Genomic DNA, 20,978 nt, shown 5'->3' on the forward strand with positions numbered 1-20,978 from the left:
CAACCTGAAAAATTCCTACAGTTTCCTCCAGTAAAGGTCTTAGGTCTCATGCTGATCACTACCCCTCATGACACACCAGTATGCTCTGGTTCGCCACAAGGGAGAATGCTTCCACTACTAGCACAGTAGTTTTCAATATTTGTATGTGGTTACCCATAGCTGTTTCGAAACAGAACATGATTCCAGTGGTATTTTTAAAAATACACACAGACACACCCACAATGTACATGTGATGTGCTCTTACAGAGTGGTCATGGGACTAGGGTGGTGCTGTGGTCTAAACCACTGAGCCTCTTGGGCTTGCTGATCAGAAGGTCGGCGGTTCGAATCCCCACCACGGAGTGAGCTACCATTGCTCTGCCCCAGCTCCTGTCAACATAGCAGTCTGAAAGCACACAAGTGCAGGTAGATAAATAGGTACCACTGCGGCAGGAAGGTAAACGGCGTTTCCGTGCATTCTGGCTTCCATTGCGCCAGAAGCGGTTTAGTCATGCTGGCCACATGATCCAAAAAGCTGTCTACTGGCAAATGCCAGCTCCCTCTGCCTGAAAGGGAGATGAGCGCCACAACCCCATAGTCGCCTTTAACTGGACTTACCAATGCAAAAATTGAAAAGGGCTCCTACATCTTTAACGGTTCTGTAGAAGAGAGAAATTCAGCACTTTGAGGTCCAGTGATAATGATTTTTATGGAAGTCTCTGCAAGATGCTAACTAAGCTTTATGAACTATTGTGAACGAGACGTAGTAATAATATCACAGCCAGTAGGTGGTGGTAATAGGGCCTCTCTTAGGGCCTTGCAATGCCATTAAAATCTGAGAAGAAAGGTGGATTTCATCAAGTGTAGCATATGTAACAAACTGCACCTGCTGACATTCCCTCTTCTCCACAACTGGGAGTCCTGGCCTCATTTTCACCTGCCCATCCTAACTATTATTCCTCTGCAAACATCAGAGTGCAATGATGGCTTCAGGAATGAAGTGTCTTAATCCGCATCTCTCCCCCCCCCCCAAAAAAAAAATCTGGCTGTGAAGGCAGCCACAGCCTCTGTGGACACACAAGAATCAATTTCATCAGAAGTCAGTGACCCATCTGTTCTAGTCCTCTCTACCAGCAGGTTTGTGTTGCTGTCGTTCAGATCATCACTGGGCTTGTTTCTCCCAGATCCAGCATCAACCTCCCTCCCCACCAAAAATGAACAGAAGCAATTCATTCTAGCTGAAGCTGCAGCAGGAGAGAAGAAAAAAGATGTTGGGAGAGATTTGATGCAAGCTTTGAACCCACAGGATTGCTGGCAGAACGTGGAGTGTTCGCCAAATGCAACTTCAATAAGCTCCAACTCGTACGGCCAAAGGTCAGGGATAATGTGAGTTATAGCCCACCACAGATGAATGGTGCTGTGTTGGTTACTCAGTTAAGCAAGGAACCCACTGGGTTGCACTAAACAAAGCCACTGCCCAAGTAGAAGAACTTCCAATAATTCAATGGAGCTTTCTCTCCTTTTCCTCTCCCTGAAAGCCCCCACTCCAACTCTGCACTGGGGTTCCCTCAACACACCAGAGCAGATTTGAGGGGTGCTGTTTTGGGGAGAAGAGAAAGTCTTAAGTTCTACCACACAAGCAGAAGTTGCCCCACGAGTGCAAATGTCGATTTCAGCCCATTGCCATTCATAGATTCAACTATATTTGGAAATTCAATGGGGAAAATTTGGGAAGGTGGTTATTTCTTTAGCTCAAGTCACAGATGTAGCCCCTTTTACAGTTTTCTGCTTGTTTGCTCCTTCTTAACTTTCAGGCACCCTGGCAACCAAGTATCTAGTAGCTATGTGCCGCAAAATGGCAAATGCTTGGGTGGTGGTGGGGTTAATGTTTCATTGCAGAATGCAGTAACAGCACATTTCCTTTGGCTATTAAAGAGATGTTCTCCAACTGCGAGAAGCTAAATGTGTGTACTTTTCAAAATGTACACTTTTGAATATGTGGTGTTGCTGTCATAAAACCTGGAGGAATGCTCTGCAAGAGTTGGCAAATGATGCTTTGAGATCATTTGTCACCACGATCCTCCAACAGCTTTCCGCAGAAAAACAAAAACAAAAGAAGGAACAATGGCAGAAAACCAAACACAACGCTGCAAATTGTGTACTTATGGGGGGGTACCAAATCATTAACACATGAATTGCAGGGGAAACACATCTGGGCTTCTTGATTTTGTGTGTGTGTGTGGATTTATATGAATGCAGGAAGAGAAGGACAGGTCAAAAGCCAGTTTTCCAGGGATATAGCCTTAGATTTTGCCTGTGGAAGCAAAGCTTGACATTGCAATGGCACTCAATCTACAACTTTGGAAGGTGGTTGAAAATGTTTCCAGAACAGGCCTATGACCTGGTATTTAAATGAAATGGAAATAAGTCCCAACAAACCTAAGGAGGTTATTATGAACAAATCAGGATCTGAACTTGCAAAAACTAAATAATGCACAGAAATTGTATTATGAAAGTATTTTATGCAACTAATGCAAACAATTCTATTATGAACACAACATGCTGATTCCAAGTAGGTTCTGGGCCCAGTGTGGAAGCCAGTGGTGTATTGTGGTGGAGGCCACGGGGGCTGTTGCCCCGGGCACAAAATTGTTAGGGGCACAAAATGTCAACTCCTGGTGCTGCCTCAATACAGCTGCATGCCTACATCGCTGGGCTCCATTGAAAATGGCTACTCCATGTGAACCATCAGGAAGTGACCTCTCCAGACAATGGAATGACACCTCTTTTCTTATCTCTGGGGCCACAATCTCTTGGGTGACGCGTACACCATAAGGCAGTTGAATGCGTATGAGTACTCTGCCAGTTGCCCTCCCTCCCAAGCCCGCTCCATGTGGCTCTGGGCACTGGCAACCCACACTATGCCACTGGTAGAAGCACAGGGAACAGGAGGTACTTTTGCCTCCCCTTCCCTACTGTGAAAGCCCTGAGACATCTGAGGCAGGTATCTCGTGCTAGTGCTGGGATTGGCACAGACCTCAGATTCACTAGACAACTTGCCCTCATTCTGAACATCTGCAATCTAGCAAAGAAGAAGAAGAAGCGTTTGGATTTGATATCCCGCTTTATCACTACCCTAAGGAGTCTCAAAGTGTCTAACATTCTCCTTTCCCTTCCTCCCCCACAACAAACACTTTGCGAGGTGAGTGGGGCTGAGAGAATTCAGAGAAGTGTGACTAGCCCAAGGTCACCCAGCAGCTACATGTGGAGGAGCGGGGAAGCGAACCCGGTTCACAAGATTACGAGTCCACCGCTCACTGGCTCTCAAAGGGGAAAGTTGAGGCTGCTGAGTGTTCGGGGGTTGCTGTTTATGTACATGGAGTGGAGACTTCAAACTGGGAGATCTGCAAGACAGGAAGTGCCGCTAAAAACAGCACTTTCTTGTTGTATCTCAGCAGGGCTGTCAGGATGCGAGACAAAGTTCTAGATCGGAATCAATGGTAGGGAACTTATGCCTAATCTTTCCTTCCTCAAGTTTGTCTTCGTTGACATTTGACAACAACGGGAGACCCTGAAAATAGGATAATCTAATGGTAGAGGATTTGTTTTGAATGGATTATAGCTATTCTGATTCAAAACACACACACACCCTTCCTGCATCTTTACAAATATTGGATGGTTGAAATATTTGGTCATTAAGATTCCATTTAGAATGGAAGCATCTTTGGGATGGTGCAACTTTCTCCTTTAAAGGAAAAGCAATGCTATTTTTGTAGATAACAACTTCAAGACCAGGCTGCGTGTGCAGAGGCTGTTGGGCGATGAATGGTCTTTGGAGCCATACTGCCATTTTGGGAATGGAAAACGAAAGGCAAGCTTAAATGTCATGGTGCCTTTGCATTCTGAGATGTGAGACATTCTCCACGTTGGGAATGATTACAGAAGGAATCAAAAACAAAATTTCCAATATCATGAGGCCCGTGATACAAGCTCTTGTGACGCAGCCACATTCGGAATGCTGTACATAGTTTTGGTCATTCCTCTTAAAAAGGGTATCGTAGGAAAAGGGAGAAAGAAAAGGGTGCCCAAAATGATCAGCGGGTTGGAACATGTCATCTTCTTGGAAAGGCTAAAAGTGCTGGGAAGGTTTTTAAGTCTGAGAGCAGGGAAATGATTAAGAAGGAATGTGATTTTATTTATTCAATTCCTTGTTAAACTTTGTAAGCTGCTTTCCGACAAACAACAACAACAACAACCCACACCTCCAAGCAGTACACAAATTTAAAAAATGGAATGCACTTTTGAAAACTTTTTTTTTTGGGGGGGGGGACAACAACACAAAACAAAACATCACTATAAAAAGCAGAAAAGAGTGTCAGTCCGTCACCTTATCAAATGGCAAAACTAGTTCCAGGGACATCCAGCCGATACCCAAAGCCCAATGAACTTGAAACAAGAGGATGTTAACCATCTTTTTTTTCAAATTAAAATGGGATGGAGCTGGGGGGGGCACCTTTAACAAATCAAAGTCCTAGGAGGTCATGACTCTTTAAAGTGAGAAGGTGCTGTTTTAAATGTATAATGCATATGGGGCCTTAGTGGGAACTAGACCATAGTTTGTGTAACATTACGACTTGTTCACACATTACACTGAACATGGGCAGAAACTCTGTCTACACATGTGCATGAGTTTGCATGGAAGGGTGTAAACCCCTTGCTTTGTGCAGCTCAGCTACTGTGTATACAGGTACACAAACCATACGCTTGTTGAACATTGCACACGGACACCCCTAATGGCATCAAGGTGTACAGTGGAGGATGTAAGGAGCTCTTCACCAAATTCCTGGGGTGCTGGAATAGAATTGAGACTTCTCTCTAAATTGCCAGTTGGATTAGAGTCTTTGAACCAGAGGGCTGTCCTGAAACCTGGGGGGGGGGGGAAGCACTATATAATGTTTGGACTAGATATAAGGATTTGCTGGAAAACAAAACCCCTAGATGGTTGTCACCTTTGGAGGCTAAAGCGGTGAAAAAACTCAATATGGAGGCCAAATGGCCAAAGTATTGGGAAATTTTGGAACAAGATGGAGATAAACTGAAATTACAGAGTTATGAGAAATTAAAAACAAAAGTACGAGATTGGCTCCATTATTTTCAAATAATGGAGGTATATAAACAAGACAGGAAAATTGGCTTCCAGGTGGAGAAATCAAAATTAGAAACTGAACTGTTAGAACCCAATGTTAAGAATCTGTCAAGAATGTATAACTTGTTGCTTAAGTGGAATACACAAGACGAAACAGTTAAATTGGTCATGATTAAGTGGGCACACGATATTGGTCATAACATTATGTTTGCTGACTGGGAATGGTTGTGGAACACCGGTATAAAATTTACGGCATGTAATGCCTTAAAGGAAAATATTATGAAAATGATTTACAGGTGGTACATGACCCCAGTCACGCTAGCAAAAATTTATCATGTGCCTGATAATAAGTGCTGGAAGTGTAAGGAATCTGAAGGTACTTTCTACCACCTTTGGTGGACGTGCCTGAAGGTTAAGACTTTCTGGGAAATGATATATAATGAAATGAAAAAGGTGCTAAAATGTACCTTCCCTAAGAAACCAGAGGCCTTTCTCTTGGGCATTAGTAACCAATTGGTGTCGAAGAAAGATAGAACTTTTTTTATGTACGCTACTACAGCAGCAAGAATACTCGTCGCAAAGCATTGGAAGACCCAAGATCTACCCACCTTGGAAGAATGGCAGATGAAGGTGATAGACTATATGACATTGGCTGAAATGACCGACAGAATCCGTGAACAGGGGAAAGAGACGGCGGATGAAGATTGGAAGAAATTTAAAATTTATCTTAAGAAATATTATAAAATTAATGAATGCTAAAATGTTGAGGTTCTTAGTAAGAAAAGGAGATTACAGCGACAAAAGACTAGGTAAAAGAAAAGAACAAATAAGGAACAAAATTTGACAAAAATTTAATTTAGGATTTGCTGAAACAATTTTGGGAATTGGGATGTAGAAAGGGGAGGTTTGGGGGAGTCAGAGAAATGAGGCTTATGAAAAAAGGAGATGAAATAATATATGTTTGTTTTGTCTTTTTATTTGTTTGTATTGTTTATAAAAATTTTGTAAAATCAATAAAAAATTTTATATATAAAAAAAATGAAACATGGGGGGGGGGACTGTCCAAGTATCAACAACTTCAGTATCAAAATTGAAGATTTAAGAATTGAAATCAAAATTGTTTGACTTACTGCCTGCGGAAATTAAAATGGGTAAGTAATCCCAAGATTCTGTTAGTGGGTCTTTTTTTGTCTTCTCCTCTGAATTCATGCCCTGGCACTTCCCACATCAGGGAGCTTACTTCATCACAACCCAGCGACACATTAAAAAGAAATATTCATCACATAAAGCTATCAGCAGCAAAATCCTCTCGTGGCGATTTTACCACGTCAAAGGGGACCACAGGAATCAGCGATGGACAGAACTTCCAAATTTCCAATTAGCAATTGCTTTTAAAAATTGAACCAGAGTTCCAACCCACAGTTAATTTGCATAGAAATAGGGAATTTGAATTAATTGTAAAGAGCTCCTGGAGTGGTGATGACATCACTGGTGCACTGGGATCTATATGAGCTTTAAACCTCTTGGCAATGTGGCAAATGTGGTTTCTATTAGCCATAATGCTATCATGGGCCTCTGGGGTGGGGTGGGGAAGGGGGAGACCCCTCCCTCAAAGAGCCAAAATTCTAGATTCCCAGCTCTCACTTAAAAAACCCGAAACCTTATTCTGAGAAACTACCCTGTGAGAAACTGCTGCTCAGTGTGTCAGCCAATGCATGAATTCATGGCATTAACTGACATTGAGGAAAACGGATCGGGCCAATTAGCCAAAGGAAAAGCTAAATGCCTCATCCATCTGTGGAGGAACTTCCCACTTCACATTTTAAAGCCTTTGCGGGGGGGGGGGTCCTTTCCTGGTGGAGAAATGATTGTGGCTTCACATAAAATAATCTGGAAATTCAAGGTTTTTAAGGTAGCTGTAGCAGTGGACCTACCAACAAAGAAAAACGGTAGCAGGCAAGACAGATTTTTTTTGTAACTCATGCCTTTTGTCATACTAAAAAATCATGCAATTTCCCCTTGCTAAGCTTGTAAACTTTTTAGAAAACTTCCTGCCAATGCCAATGCAGATCACCTTTATTGTACTCATTTTTCTGGGGAGAGGATGGCAGCTGAGATAGCCTGGTTTAGACCAGGTAGTAGAATTTTAGCATACCCATTTTGACTGGTTGCAGGCGGAGGAATCAAAATAGTATATGATAGCCCTACAGTGAGGCATTGCATTGTTACCCAGTTTCCATTATTATTCTTTATTAAATTTCTATACTACCCTTCATCTGACGACCGCAGGGCAGTTTACAATATAAAAACACAAAAATACACAACATAGTAACAAACAAAAACAATAACCCCCTCACAGTTTAGAAGGCCACATACTGGCTAATAAGCCAAAGACCTGGAAGAATAGGAATGTTTTTATCTGGTGCCTAAATATATGTAACAAAGGCACCAGGCGGGCCACCCCAGGGAGAGCATCCACAAGTGGGGAGCCACCACCAAAAATCCCATGCTGCCCCCCTCCAGACCTCTTGCAGAGGAGGTACACAAAGAAGAGCCTCAGATGATGATTACAGTGTCCTGTTTGGTTCATATAGGGCGAGGCAGTCCTTGAGGTAGTGCATTTAGCGATGCGGGTGGCGCTGTGGTCTAAACCGCTGAGCCTCTTGGGGTGGCCGATCGGAAGGTCGGCGCTTTGAATCCCTGAGACAGAGTGAGCTCCTGTTGCTCTGTCCCAGCTCCTGCCAACCTAGCAGTTCAAAAGCACACCAGTGCAAATAGATAAATAGGCAGCACTGTGGCGGAAATGTAAACAGTGTTTTTGTGCGCTCTTGTTTCCGTCACGGTGTTCTGTTGTGCCAGAAGAACTTTGGTCATGCTGGCCACATGACCCAGAAAGCCATCTGCAGACAAATGCTGGCTCCCTTGGCCTGAAAGTGAGATGAGCAGTGCAACCCCATAGTCGCCTTTGACTTGACTTAACCATCCAGCGGTCCTTTACCTTTACATTGCATTTTTATAAGGGAAATGTTGCTATGAAGTTGATTGCTGCAGCAGCACAATTCATTTAGGGCTGCAGCAGGTGAAGGAGTCAACAGGAAGAAGTGAGGATTTCAGCTGTAGCTGCAAACTCATATGAACTAGACTATTATTTTTTGATAGTTCAATTCACAACTAATCTAACAAAAGTTTCCATGAAGAAATGAACTCTCTCACCAATCTGTTAATGTTTCACTGATTAAGACATTTCAGCTAAATTGCACAAAACATTCAATACTGAATATTCAAATACTGAATAAGAAAGGAATAGTTCCCTGAAAGCGAAAATGTGGCTCTCATGAACAACTCACAGTGTGGTTACCTTAAAGACTGGTGCCTTTTAGGCGATCTAAAAATCTGAAGTCACATCAGGTAACAAAATAAGACTCTCCTTCCTCTCCAAGTTCCTTCTCATCCAGTATTCCTATGCCTCTGAAATAAGGCTCCATAGGGCAGCAAAGTTGACATCCTGTTCCTATTTACAGAGCTTGGAGAGCTTCCATGTAGCATAATATGTAATCCTTCCTTATAAAAGACCAACCCCATAAGACCTCACAACGCAAAACAATTAACCAGGAACACAAACAACCTTGTTGGTTAGGTAAATAGAACTGAAAATACTCTCTTGTAATATCAAGTGTTTATGTCTTATGTCCACAATTACCCAAGATGCCAGAGAGGCAGTTCCCATGAACCACTTGAAAACTGTTGAGGGTCTTGGGAAGACCACTTAATGGTTTTTGCAATGTGCTGTGCTAGACGCTATATAATTTTTAATTGCATTTTAATTGCTTCTTTTATTTCTCGTATATTCTCTATGTCATCGAATTGAAGTTTGAACTCCATAGAATCCCAGTTGTAATACAATAAAGTACATTACAAAAGAAGCAATAAAAATACAATTAAAAATCAATATGAATGCCTAATGTGATGGATGGGCCTTCTCCTGTCTTCATCCACAAATCCACAAACACACTGTTATTCTGCCCTTAAAGACAGATCCATTCCTGCTATTACTTCAAGCAACAGTTTAAAAGGTCTGTGCATACAACAGCATGTGGATGAGGATAAGGCTTGGAAACCCCATTCCTCCTTCCATTACACTCAGGACAACTACTTCTTCTGAGTTGTCCAATTGGATATCCTGGTTTAAAACAAACTCTGTTCAGTTGGTAAACAGGCCAGCTTCAAACCATGTGTTTGTTTAACAAGATGACTTGTTTAACTAAGCATTGTTTTAATCCAGGACACTTGGTTTGCACACAATGCTAAGCTAAGTATGTGAAAAGAAAACCACCCATAAAATTATGGGGCCAGCACGTCACTCAGAAAGTGCCTAAAATCATGACAAGAAAAGAAGTATTGTTTGGGGGGGGCAGGCAGGTGTGGAGGACTCCCTGGTCCTGAATAAGGTAACTGTGCTCCTGAAGGACGAGGTGTGCAGCCTGGGAGTCATTTTGGACTCACAGCTGTCCATGGAGGCACAGGTGAATTCTGTGTTCAGAGTAGCTGTCTACCAGCTCCATAAGGTACGTAGGCTGAGACCCTACCTGCCAGCAGACTGTCTTCCCAGAATGGTGCATGCTCTAGTTATCTCCCGCTTGGACTACTGCAATGTGCTCTATGTGGGGCTACCTTTGAAGGTGACCCGAAAACTACAACTAATCCAGAATGTGGCAGCTAGACTAGTGACTGGGAGTGGCCGCCAAAACCATATAACACTGGTCCTGAAAGATCTACATTGGCTCCCAGTACGTTTCCGAGCACAATTCAAAGTATTGGTGCTGACCTTTAAAGCCCTAGACTTTAAATAATTTGTTGTTGTTGTTGTTGTTACCACTACTACTACTAAAAGGGGTCACCAGGCTGAAATACAACCACCCCCTTTCCCACACCTGAACTGGTCAAATTAAATATGAGATCAACATAATTAGCAGTACAGAAAACTATTCAGTGCCCCCCCACCAGCTATTGAAACAATTCACAAGCAGGCGGGTCAGCCAAAAATTCCTAGACAGCCCCGAAGTGACCAACAAGTCACACTGAGAGGGAGGGAGGGAGGTGCTGCTACCAGAAAAATATGAGGGAGGAAGACAGCCATCCAGCCTTTATACGGACATCCCACCCAAAAGCATTTGAGTGACATAAGAGCTTCAGACAGGTGTTCTCTCTCTTGGCCTGAACAGGCCACAAAGATGCTCTGCTGGTCAGTACCAATGCAGAATGGGCATCAGAAAGGGCCCTGAGACAAACTATTTTTCTACGGCACATTTCAAGCTAAGGAGAATTCAACAGCAGCCGTAATTCTGCAGCAATGAATTAAATGAGAAAGCCCAACATTAGAATGAAGGAAATAAAGACCTGCACTGGAGGTTTGAGAACTACGCTGCCAGTCTTCGTTGGCAATAAAATATGACACAGTTGCTTCTTTCTAAGCCATTTACTTAGAACACCTGGGTCAAGGAAACATAGTGACGCTGCTGTTTTGTTTCTCCACAACCAGCAAAAAAGAGAGAGAGAGAAACATTCAAGGTTTCCAGAGGAAACATTTTATAGAAACAATGGAATGGAAAAACTGGCAATCAGACTAAGTGTCCTTGCTGAAATGTTGCTATACAGTACTACTCAAAAAAATCTCAGTACAGTGGTACCTCGGGTTACATACGCTTCAGGTTACAGACTCCACTAACCCAGAAATAGTACCTCGGGTTAAGAACTTTGCTTCAGGATGAGAACAGAAATCGTGCTCCGGCGATGCAGCGGTAGCAGGAGGCCCCATTAGCTAAAGTGGTGCTTCAGATTAAGAACAGTTTCAGGTTAAGAACAGACCTCCGGAACGAATTAAGTACTTAACCCAAGGTACCACTGTACTGCATAAGAATTAATTTAGACATATTTTTTATTTTAAAAAACCCCCTGTAAAGATGAGGTATTGATTCTTGTTTCCAATATGTGCAGATGAACTCAGGACTCGGTGAAATAGGAAGACTTAACAAATTCATTTTTCTGCTGGCAAAACCTCCCCCCCCCCTTTAGATCATTCTTTTCAGTTGATACAGTTTTCTTTTTTTGCAGATCAACAGTGCGGATAAAATCTTGGCTGTAGCAAACCAAAGAAAAGGAAGTTTTGACCTCAACAGAGTCAGGATTTGATTCATTAGGAAAACGTTCAGCAACTGAGTGCCTGGCATATGTTTTGAACTGCAATGCCTATTACCTGCAGCGAGCAGCACCAAGGAGCAAAGGCTGCTTTAAGATACATCCCATTCTCTGATCCTTTTAAAAAGCCAGCTGTATATGAGAACACCACCGTCCCATCAAATCCTGGGCAAGGACCAAGCAAATAACATCACAAACCAAATTCATTCACACTATGCAAAACATCTGTTTTATTCAGCTCGATGGATACAGGATCGAACTAAACCTCCCTTTAGTTATGCGGTTATAAAGTCCCTGCTAACATGCAAACAAAGGGGCTGTGGAACAGAAACGTCAAAGAGCAAGAACCAAAAAAGGCACATTTTTTAAAGCAACCATCAAACACATAATGCCTATATATACTTCCAAAGGAAATAAAATTTGGGGAGGCCAATAATTTTTCTGGCACTATTAATTGCAGAGCTATTTGTTTTACGGGACTCCTTTTTTTGCATGCGAAAGGTACTATTTCAAGGGACCTGGAATATATCTCAGAATATCAGTGCTGAAAGATGTCTTACCCTAGACTGTGAAATCCCGGTCCGCAGCCTTCAACTCTTAGGGAAGCGGCTGCACAAACAGATGGAGGAATCGCACTGGGCATTGTTCTGAAGAGGACTCCTTTAAAGCAGCTCCTCCAGCTGCTTTAAAAGGAAGTTGTTGATACATAGCAACATAGGCATCTTGGGGTGTGTGTGCCCCCCTTCTCTTAGTAAAGCACTTGCCAAGAAAGTTTTTTTGGGGGGGCTCCCCCCTCTGCAGACTGGCTCCTTCAAAAGTGCCAATTACCACTTTAAAAAGGCAGATTTTTGCCCTTGTCCCTCCCACACATACACAAAAGTTCACCAAGACATGACACATGCATATCAGTAAAATGTGGAGGGGAAAAAGGGAGGTCTTGCTTCTGCTTATCTTTAACTAATAGCTTAACATTTGCCACAGCTAATCATAGCTGTAAAGCCAGAAGCCTTGCCTTAGTCATTGCAAGGGGAACACAAGTTGCCTACAAGTACATCTGCAGGTTACTGGAATGGATAAAAAAAGGGTTTTGAAACAAGTAGAAAGTTGTTGAACTCCTTTTGACACACGGCTCCAGACACTCCTTCTATCTGGGATGGTCGTCCTCTTCCACCGAGCGCGCAGCTTCAGGAGGGACGCACATGGAGCGGTGAGGGAGGAAGGGGACACCCGCCTAGCCAGCCAGATCAGCTGAATCAACCCTGGCGATCAATGGGGTGACAGATGTCGCAGCCAGATCGCCCTCACATCCATCCAGACACTGCATTCTTAGATGGGCACAAGCTGTTCATCCCGCCACCCCAAAACCCAGAGTTGAAAAGTACTTTTGAAATATGTTTAAAGCATATTTTCTTTTAAAAGGATAACTTAAGGCATTTGGTGTGTAGATACACAATGTCACAACATACTTAAACTATAATCCTCATGTACAAAACATTTTGTTTCTATGTTTTGGCCTATTTGACCCCTTCTGTATTGATTTGCTTACACCAGTTACATTGCTGAAATCTGAAAATACCTAGTTTGAAATACAAATTTGTCCTGCTTTTAACAACCACCTCAATGTTGTTGTTCTTTCACTCCTATTACACTACAAGCCAGTGTCCTCATCTCTCTCTCTCTCTCTCTCTCTCTCTCTCTCTCTCTCTCTCTCTGCCCCCCCCCACCCCGACTGCTGTAATGGCCGCACCCCTGCTGTTACATACCAAAGTGTCTAGGTTTTAGGACAAACTTAGGATAATTTAGTTCAGCCTTTCTCAACCTTGGGTCCCCAGATGTGGTTCGACTACAACTCCCATCATCCCTAACTAGCAAGTCCAGCAGTAAGAGATGATTGGAGTTCTAGTACAGCAACATCTGGGAATTCAAAGGTTGAGAAAGGCAGCCCTAGATCCGCGATGTCCCAGAGGGTATTTGTACCTGAAATACGTGCTCATCCATATCTGAGAGACAAAGTGCCCTAAATGGATTTCCTAAATGGATTCAGGTGCCATGGAGAACTTCATTTCCCTGGTTCCTTGGTACCTGGGATACTGCCATAATAGCATGCAAGATGCCAACAAATGGCTACAATTTCTAGATTAACTCTGTATCCCCAAATGGAAACCAGAGTCAGAGGTAATACATTTTCTATTACAGGGGAATGACCAGGAGCTCACCAAGTTAGTGGCTAAATATCTCTGTTTGGTTTTTTGTCATCGAAATACACTGCAGACGTCTGATCTCCCTGGAGACCAAGAGATGTGACGATAGACTGCTCTGCCTCCTTTCTTTTAGCAAATGTTTGTGCCACTGGGGAAGTGGTAAATCTGTATTGATTTGTTTTGGATGTCGTATGTGATGCCAATAAAAGGTTTTGCGATTAAAAACAAATGGCTATTAGTTATGATAGCTGCGTTCTACCTCCACTGTTGGAGACAATATGTTTTTGAATACCATCTCCTATGGATGACCAATGGGGATCATACTATGGTGCTCAGGTCTTGAGAGGGGACTTCCTGTGGGCAACTGGTTGGCCACTGTGAGAAAAGAATGCAGCAGCTGGATTGGTGACTGGGAGTGGCCGCCAAGGCCACATAACACTGGCCCTGAAAGACCTTCATTTCTGAGCACAATTCAAAGTGTTGGGTGCTGACCTTTAAAGCCCTAAACGGCCTTGGCCCAGTATACCCGAAGGAGCGTCTCCACCCTCATAGTTCAGCCCGGACATTACCATCACATTGACTTCAGCCTTTAGAATTTGCTAGCTTTGAGACCTTGGTGGGACTTCTCTGTCTCTTTGTTTCACCATATATTGGCTAAATACCTGCCTATTGATGGCATGTATCATGTGCCACATTAAATAATAATAATAATAATAATAATAATAATAATAATAATAATAATAATTTATTATTTATACCCCGCCCATCTGGCTGGGTTTCCCCAGCCACTCTGGGCGGCTTCCAAAAGAATATTAAAATACTGTGATACATCAAACATTAAAAGCTTCCCTAAACAGGGCTGCCTTCAGATGTCTTCTAAAAGTCTGGTAGTTGTTGTTCTCTTTGACATCTGGTGGGAGGGCGTTCCACAGGGAGGGTGCCACTACTGAGAAGGCCCTCTGCCTGGTTCCCTGTAACTTGGCTTCTCGCAGTGAGGGAACCGCTAGAAGGCCCTCGGTGCTGGACCTCAGTGTCCGGGTAGAACGATGGAGGTGGAGACACTCCTTCAGGTATACTGGACCGAGGCCGTTCAAACCAAACAAACCTATGGTTGAATGTGACTGTGCTGGGACAGGCTGCTAAAGAGTTCACACTGCAACAAAATAAGCCAGAGTCTGGCTTGTCATGTGTAAAGCCAGGATCATGGCTTATTTCTCTCCAAACAAATGATAAGTGGGAAACTAAGAACAAGACCTGAAGCGGAAAAAAGCCACAAACACAGATTCAGACAACACAACAGGCCAAATCTGGCTTGTTTCATCTGCAACACAGCAGACGCAGGAGAGAAGCAGAGTGGAGTGAGAATTTTTGAGCAGCATCAGTATGCTGCAAATTTACATTAAACCATCATTTGTTTTCAGAGATGGTTTAATGTGGCCCGTGAAGCTCAATGTTTTCCAGACACCAGGCTCCAGGTAAAACTGAAGGCCATGATGAGAATGTCATGCAAAACTTTAGTACACAAAGAAATGATGCTTTAAGATAAACACACTGATCTCAGAAAATATCTATGCAAATTTCCTCAAAACCACTAATGGCACATATGGAAGGAAATGCAGATTATTTCATTTCCAAACCACTAAGCACAGATTGAATCCACAGGAAAACAAGCCAATCAATACACAACGTAACAAAGAGCCAGATTGTTCTGGTAAGAAACCACATTCGCTATGGCCCAAGTGAGCTCACTTTTACATTTTTACAATCAGAAAAGCTCTCCCGCCTGTTTTTTTAAAGTAGAACTGTTAAGCAGTTTGTGATCAATGTGCATTGCATCCATGAGTTAAAGGTAAAGGTAAAGGTACCCCTGACCATTAAGTCCAGTCGCGGACAACTCTGTGGTTGCAGTGCTCATCTCGCTTTACTGGCCGAGGGAGCTGGCGTTTGTCCGCAGACAGCTTCTTGGCCATGTGGTCAGCATGACTAAGCCGCTTCTGGCGAACCAGAGCAGCGCACGGAAATACAGTTTACCCTCCCACCGGAGTGGTACCTATTTATCTACTTGCGCTTTGACGTGCTTTCAAACTGCTAGGTTGGCAGGAGCAGGGACCAAGCAACAGGAGCTCACCCCTGCGTGGGGATTCGAACCACCAACCTTCTGATCGGCAAGCCCTAGGCTCTGTGGTTTAGACCATGGGTTAGATCCATGAGTTAGTGACTAGTTATTCACAATCTCTGAATGGTTAAAAAGGAAAGAAAATGAACAAAGGAAACAAAAACCCACATAACCCTTTTTGCTCTTAAAATCACAAACATGGTGATCTTCAGTTGGAGCCACACTAAAACATGAACATTTTGGGTGTTCTTTACTGCTCATTTTCCAGCTCTAGGACATTTGTTATGAGAGGAGATGACACAATATTCCAAATGTGGCTGGAATATAGGTTCACATAAGAGCACTGTGGACCTGAAGTTTGTCCTTGCAGATTCTCCAAAAGAAAAACAAGAAGACTGGCAAGCTTCCACATCCTCTTTACCAAACTCGATTATTGGAATGAAAACACAGGCCTGAAATGTTATTTGTCACAATGAGAAACAAACTCATGTCAAACCTGAACTCCGTAGAACCCTAATAGGTCTGCAGTTTAGCATTACATTATTTAATCTCACCAGTTAGCTTTTTAAAAATTGATTCTTAAGGAATTTGAGAACTATATGTCATGAGCCTCGCAATGTTGTTGGGCCGGGAGTCAGGGCATTAAACCCTAATCAACTTTATAATGAATTATTGTGTTGTATGATATTTAAAAAACTCAGCCAAGTCTAGTGGCGCTTCCTGGTATCCATAGTTAAGACTATACACAGGCAAAAACAAGATTAATAATTTCAGAACTGAACCCAAATAGGGTGGTCACAGTATCTGCCACTGCTGAATAATTACATACCAGTGTCACTAAGTTTGGTAAAGTCCTGAGAGCCTAATTCAGGGTGTGTGGGGTGTGTATTAATGCAGAAAGACAAAAAACGCAAACGAAAGAGCAGAATCTCTTTTTGGAGGGCTAATTGGTATTTTATCACGGAAAAACTAAAATCCTCCACCTTTACATGCCCCTTGGTTCCATACCAATGTTTTCTGGTAGATCATTAGCCCCCTTCCCAAATTGTTTAGGGTTCCTCATCTCATAGAGGATGCAACACAAGGACACCTGAATCTCCATTGGACTTTTGCCAAATATGCAAGGATATGTCGCTGTTTTTTGTGTTGAATATATGCTGTGTGGTAATTTATGGGCCTATTAGGTATCTATTGCAACTAGTCCATGCAGAATGTAGGCACCCTTTATAGAAAGGTAAAGGGACCCCTGACCATTAGGTCCAGTCGTGACCAACTCCGAGGTTGCGGCACTCATCTCGCTTTATTGGCTGAGGGAGCAGGCGTTTGTCCGCAGACAGCTTCCAGGTCATGTGGCCAGCATGACTAAGCCACTTCTGGCGAACCAGAGCAGTGCACGGAAACACCATTTACCTTCCCGCCGGAGCGGTACCTATTTATCTACTTATTCCGAATAGGATTTCCCTTTAAAAAAGGAAAAAGTTGACAGCTATGGCAAGAAGACCAAAACTTCAACAAAGAATGGGAAAAAAATTATAATTTATCAAGGAGACCACTGTAAGCAGATGAAAACATTAGCAGGATTTAATAACACTTGTAATGTAGCAAATTTCATGGACAATATGGAGAGATGTAAAAAATGGATTATGAAATAATATGCACTTGAAAAGGTTGATAATAGGACCCACGGAGGGGAGAGTGGGAAGTCTGGAGATTCAGGGAAATCTCTAAATATGGATATGTATTTTGTATTGTTATAATGCTACACTTGTAAAATCAAATAGAATTTTTTTCCAAAAAAGGTACAACCTGTTAGAATGCGTGTGCACTTGAATTTGAGTTTCTATTCTTCATCACACATGTGCACATTGCAAATTGGACAGCTCATTCATTAGAGCATGAGACTCTTAATCCCAGGGTTGTATGTTTGAGCCCTACATTGGGTGAAATATTCCCTTCTAACACTACAATTCTATGATTTCATGAGCATGGACACCAAGAGACAAGGACGTATGCCCATTATTCTACATGCTGCAGCTGGAAATATCCATGTTTACCTAGTATATTTTCTTTTCTTTATATAAATTTATTTATTTGGTTTTTCAGAATAAAATTTCACAGTCACATGTCCAACTTACAACATAAAAACAAGATTCCAAGGAATCTCTCGGACTTTCCTCCTCCTCTTTGTGGGTCCTATTGTCAATCATTTCCTCCTGCATCTTTCATACTAATCCAAATTTTTTATCTCTCCATTGTAGCCAAAATTCATCATTAAACTACAAGTGACATTCCAATCCTACTAACAATCTTAGCTGTTTACAATGGTTTTTAAGATCAATTATAAAATTTCCCCATTCCTTATTAAAATTTTGGTCTTTCTGATTCTTCATTTTAGCCGTTTCAGCATAATCCATCTACTTGATCGGCCATTCTACTCTAGTAGGGACTTTATCTTCTTTCCATCTCTGGTACCTCGTATAATTTCAACCAGGGGCATCTACGTTCATGGTTTTGAAATGCTGAGATCTGACCTAGGTTATGGCTCAGTTGATTCTTCCTTGCTTGCCTCGATGTGAAACATCAGTGCCCTGCTTCCCTGTCCACCCCAACCCTTCGCCGCCACCGAAACAGGAAGCATTGTCGAAAGCATTTTGAGGTGCATTTGCTTCATAATAAACATAACCATATCCACTTCAGTATTAGTGGCTCGGTTAAGTTTTAGGAAACAGCAGTTGTGGTTAGTGTTGCACAAGACACCCTGAGACAAGGTCAGACATTGTATAAAGCAGGAGTGAAAAACCTGTGGCCCTCTAGATGCTGCCGAACTGCAAATCCCATCATGCCAAATCATTTGCCATGCTGGTTAGGGCTGGCTGGAGTTAGACTCCAATGGCAACTGGAGTGACACAGGCTTCTCAACCTTCGAATAAAGCATGCAGAAAATAAGAGACGTCAGCAAGCTGTTATTTATTGGCTGGGGAAGGGAAGGGAATGGCCGCTCAGATAACAATCCTTGTTGCACTATCATTGCTCCCATGTCCACCTGTGACCCATCAGAGACTATCCATTCAAAAGTGAGATCCCTCCCAACCCCAAACCCCACTGAAACGGTCTGGTTCCAAATATCTTTCCGAGAGAAGCTGCACACAGGTTTCATTTGGGCAAAGCAAAAAAAAAAAGGAATCAACACGCCTCGCTCAAACGTGAAATGCCATTTTCCTCCTTCCCTCACCCGTGCCTAATTTTCCACGCAGAGAGACCAGCTGCATTTAACAGCTCCATAAGAAAACATCTCCAGCAATTAGGAAGCCCACCTGAAAATGAATTTCTGGGTTACATAAAACGATGCTGCGTTTTTTACCTTTTCTTCCCAGCCTCTCGTGCTGCATGGACTGATTACCTTTTCACCTCGCACAGACACAAAAGGTTTGACCAGGAACTTGCAGACACAGCTTTGGAAAATATTCCAATGTCACTGAGCTAAAAGGCCGGCCGAGTTGACTGAGCTGCAAATTCGCCTCTGGGTGTATCACATGGCTGAGGCTGTTGCCTGCCTCTGTATGTTCTGCCTTGTTCTCTGAGAGTTTACCTCTCCAATTCCACCGCCCCCCTTCTCTCTGACTTCCTTTTAAAAGGAAAGGTCCGTGTATTTTTCCCTTTGACATAACCGAACTATGTAACTTAAAGCTTCTCACACTATTAAATTTCAAGGTCTCTAGTTGCTTCTGTGATGCATTGTATTAAACAGAATTTAGGGAAGCCATAAAATCATTAAAAGTGTGGTGTTTATGGATAAATCTACAGGTCAGATTATCTGCTTCTCACACACACACACACACACACACACACACACACACACACATACACTCAAAAACTACTGTATTTTAGAACATGCTTCAAGAAAAACTCATACTTGAAAATATAACGTATACTGATTTTTCCAGCTCTTCTCTTTCACCTCAGAAACACAGTCATCATAGCCACTGATAATAAGTCTTGTACTCCATGAATTTGTCTGATTCTCTTTCAAAGCCAGCCAAATAGTCCAGCTCCCACCAGCATCTGCCAGCATGATGGGGGATGCTGGGGGTCATAGCAAACATCTGGTGGGCATCTGGTAGGGCAAGACTGCTCTGTTCTTACCATATTCCTATTTGCTATAGGTATAGACCAATTCTATACCCACCTTCTATACCAATTCTTCTGTCCATTCTCACATATTATTATAAACCTGGTCTCTTGACAGGGAACTTAAAATAGGTAAAATAGGGTCGCCTCTCTTTTTCTGGCCAAAGTTTTTCAGCTATTTTGAAGGAAAATCACCAAAAATGACACTGCCGACATGGATTGCCCAGACACTGTTTCCGAAAGCCAAAATCTGGCTATGTCCAGGAAATTCCAGGTGTGTGTCAACCCTAACCTGGTAAAGTCATTAAATCAGTGAGTTTTACAGGGTAGTGATATGCATGTATACTCTGCCGTTAAGTCCTATTGCATCCAATGTGACATACTTTCAAGAAAGCAAATGTGCGCAGCATCACAGCCGAAAGCGGCTTCTGTTGTAAGGGCAATGCAAGAACCAACAACGGTGCAACAGGTCGCAATGTACAGACAGCAAAACACACACAGTTTCGCCACAGTCTCCCTGAGATAATGCGTGAAACGTTGGGAACTGGAGAGCAAGTCTTTTCTTAACAGCATCCCACCTGTCGGCATCTTTCAATGCTACAAGGAAACAAGACGTGCAGGAGTTAAACCTCCAGGACAAGTGGGGAAAGGTTGCTCTCTCTGTGCTCGTGACCCCAAATATCCACCATTCGTGAGGTGCCATTTTCACTGCAAAAGGCAACATTTTGTGAGGCACAGTCACGTTGGCCAACCCATCTGCCCGCTCTTCCAACACAAATTTCCCATGCCCATTCACACACCCACTGCGCCTCTTTATAGCTTCTTGGGGAGGAGAAGGAAGAAAAACAAACTCGTCTCCACCGCCAAAGCAATCTGGGCGCTGCCCTCTCACAAAACGGTCCTTCCATTTTGCCCAAAACACTGAACACAGCCACCATCTTGGAAAACACCACCATCACAATCGGCAACGCAATAAGCTGCTACAGGTTTTGCACACTTCCTGGAAACACTGGGCATGGGCAATTCTTTGCGGGGGGGGGGGGGACAACACCACTGATATTCTTCTACGAGACCATAAAAAGGAGGAGGAAATCCTCACGCTACACAGGATACTCCTCACTATTATCAATGCAATCACTACCGTTCAATCTATACTTCAATTATGGCCTAGATTTCGTATTAGTATCAAAGCTCATTACCTCAGTAATTTGGC

The 20,978-nt window shown here is 42.8% G+C and overlaps 1 protein-coding gene and 1 long non-coding RNA gene across 22 annotated transcripts in view; one reads left to right on the top strand and one right to left on the bottom strand.

The window, feature by feature from the left end:
- Positions 1–20,978, bottom strand: part of PLCB4 (phospholipase C beta 4) — a 213,959-nt gene that overhangs the window by 131,772 nt on the left and 61,209 nt on the right. For 3 of the 21 annotated variants that reach the window (XM_083495899.1, XM_083495900.1, XM_083495894.1), the window contains exon 1: positions 11,881–12,144. The exons of 13 other annotated variants lie outside the window; for them this stretch is intronic. The gene's annotated coding sequence lies outside the window, so the exon portion shown is untranslated. Of the gene's footprint in view, positions 1–11,880; positions 12,145–18,981; positions 19,239–20,978 lie in introns of those variants that run through there. 5 more of the 21 variants (XM_083495909.1, XM_083495907.1, XM_083495913.1 and 2 more) reach the window with 5 other exon arrangements.
- Positions 2,809–11,833, top strand: LOC310703564. The gene is made up of 3 exons (XR_014524262.1): positions 2,809–2,931; positions 3,435–3,479; positions 11,237–11,833. It is a non-coding gene; the product is annotated as an uncharacterized lncRNA (long non-coding RNA).

The sequence above is a fragment of the Podarcis liolepis genome (genome assembly GCF_965112155.1).
Source record: "Podarcis liolepis genome assembly, chromosome: 3".
In the NCBI taxonomy this organism is placed as follows: domain Eukaryota; kingdom Metazoa; phylum Chordata; class Lepidosauria; order Squamata; family Lacertidae; genus Podarcis; species Podarcis liolepis.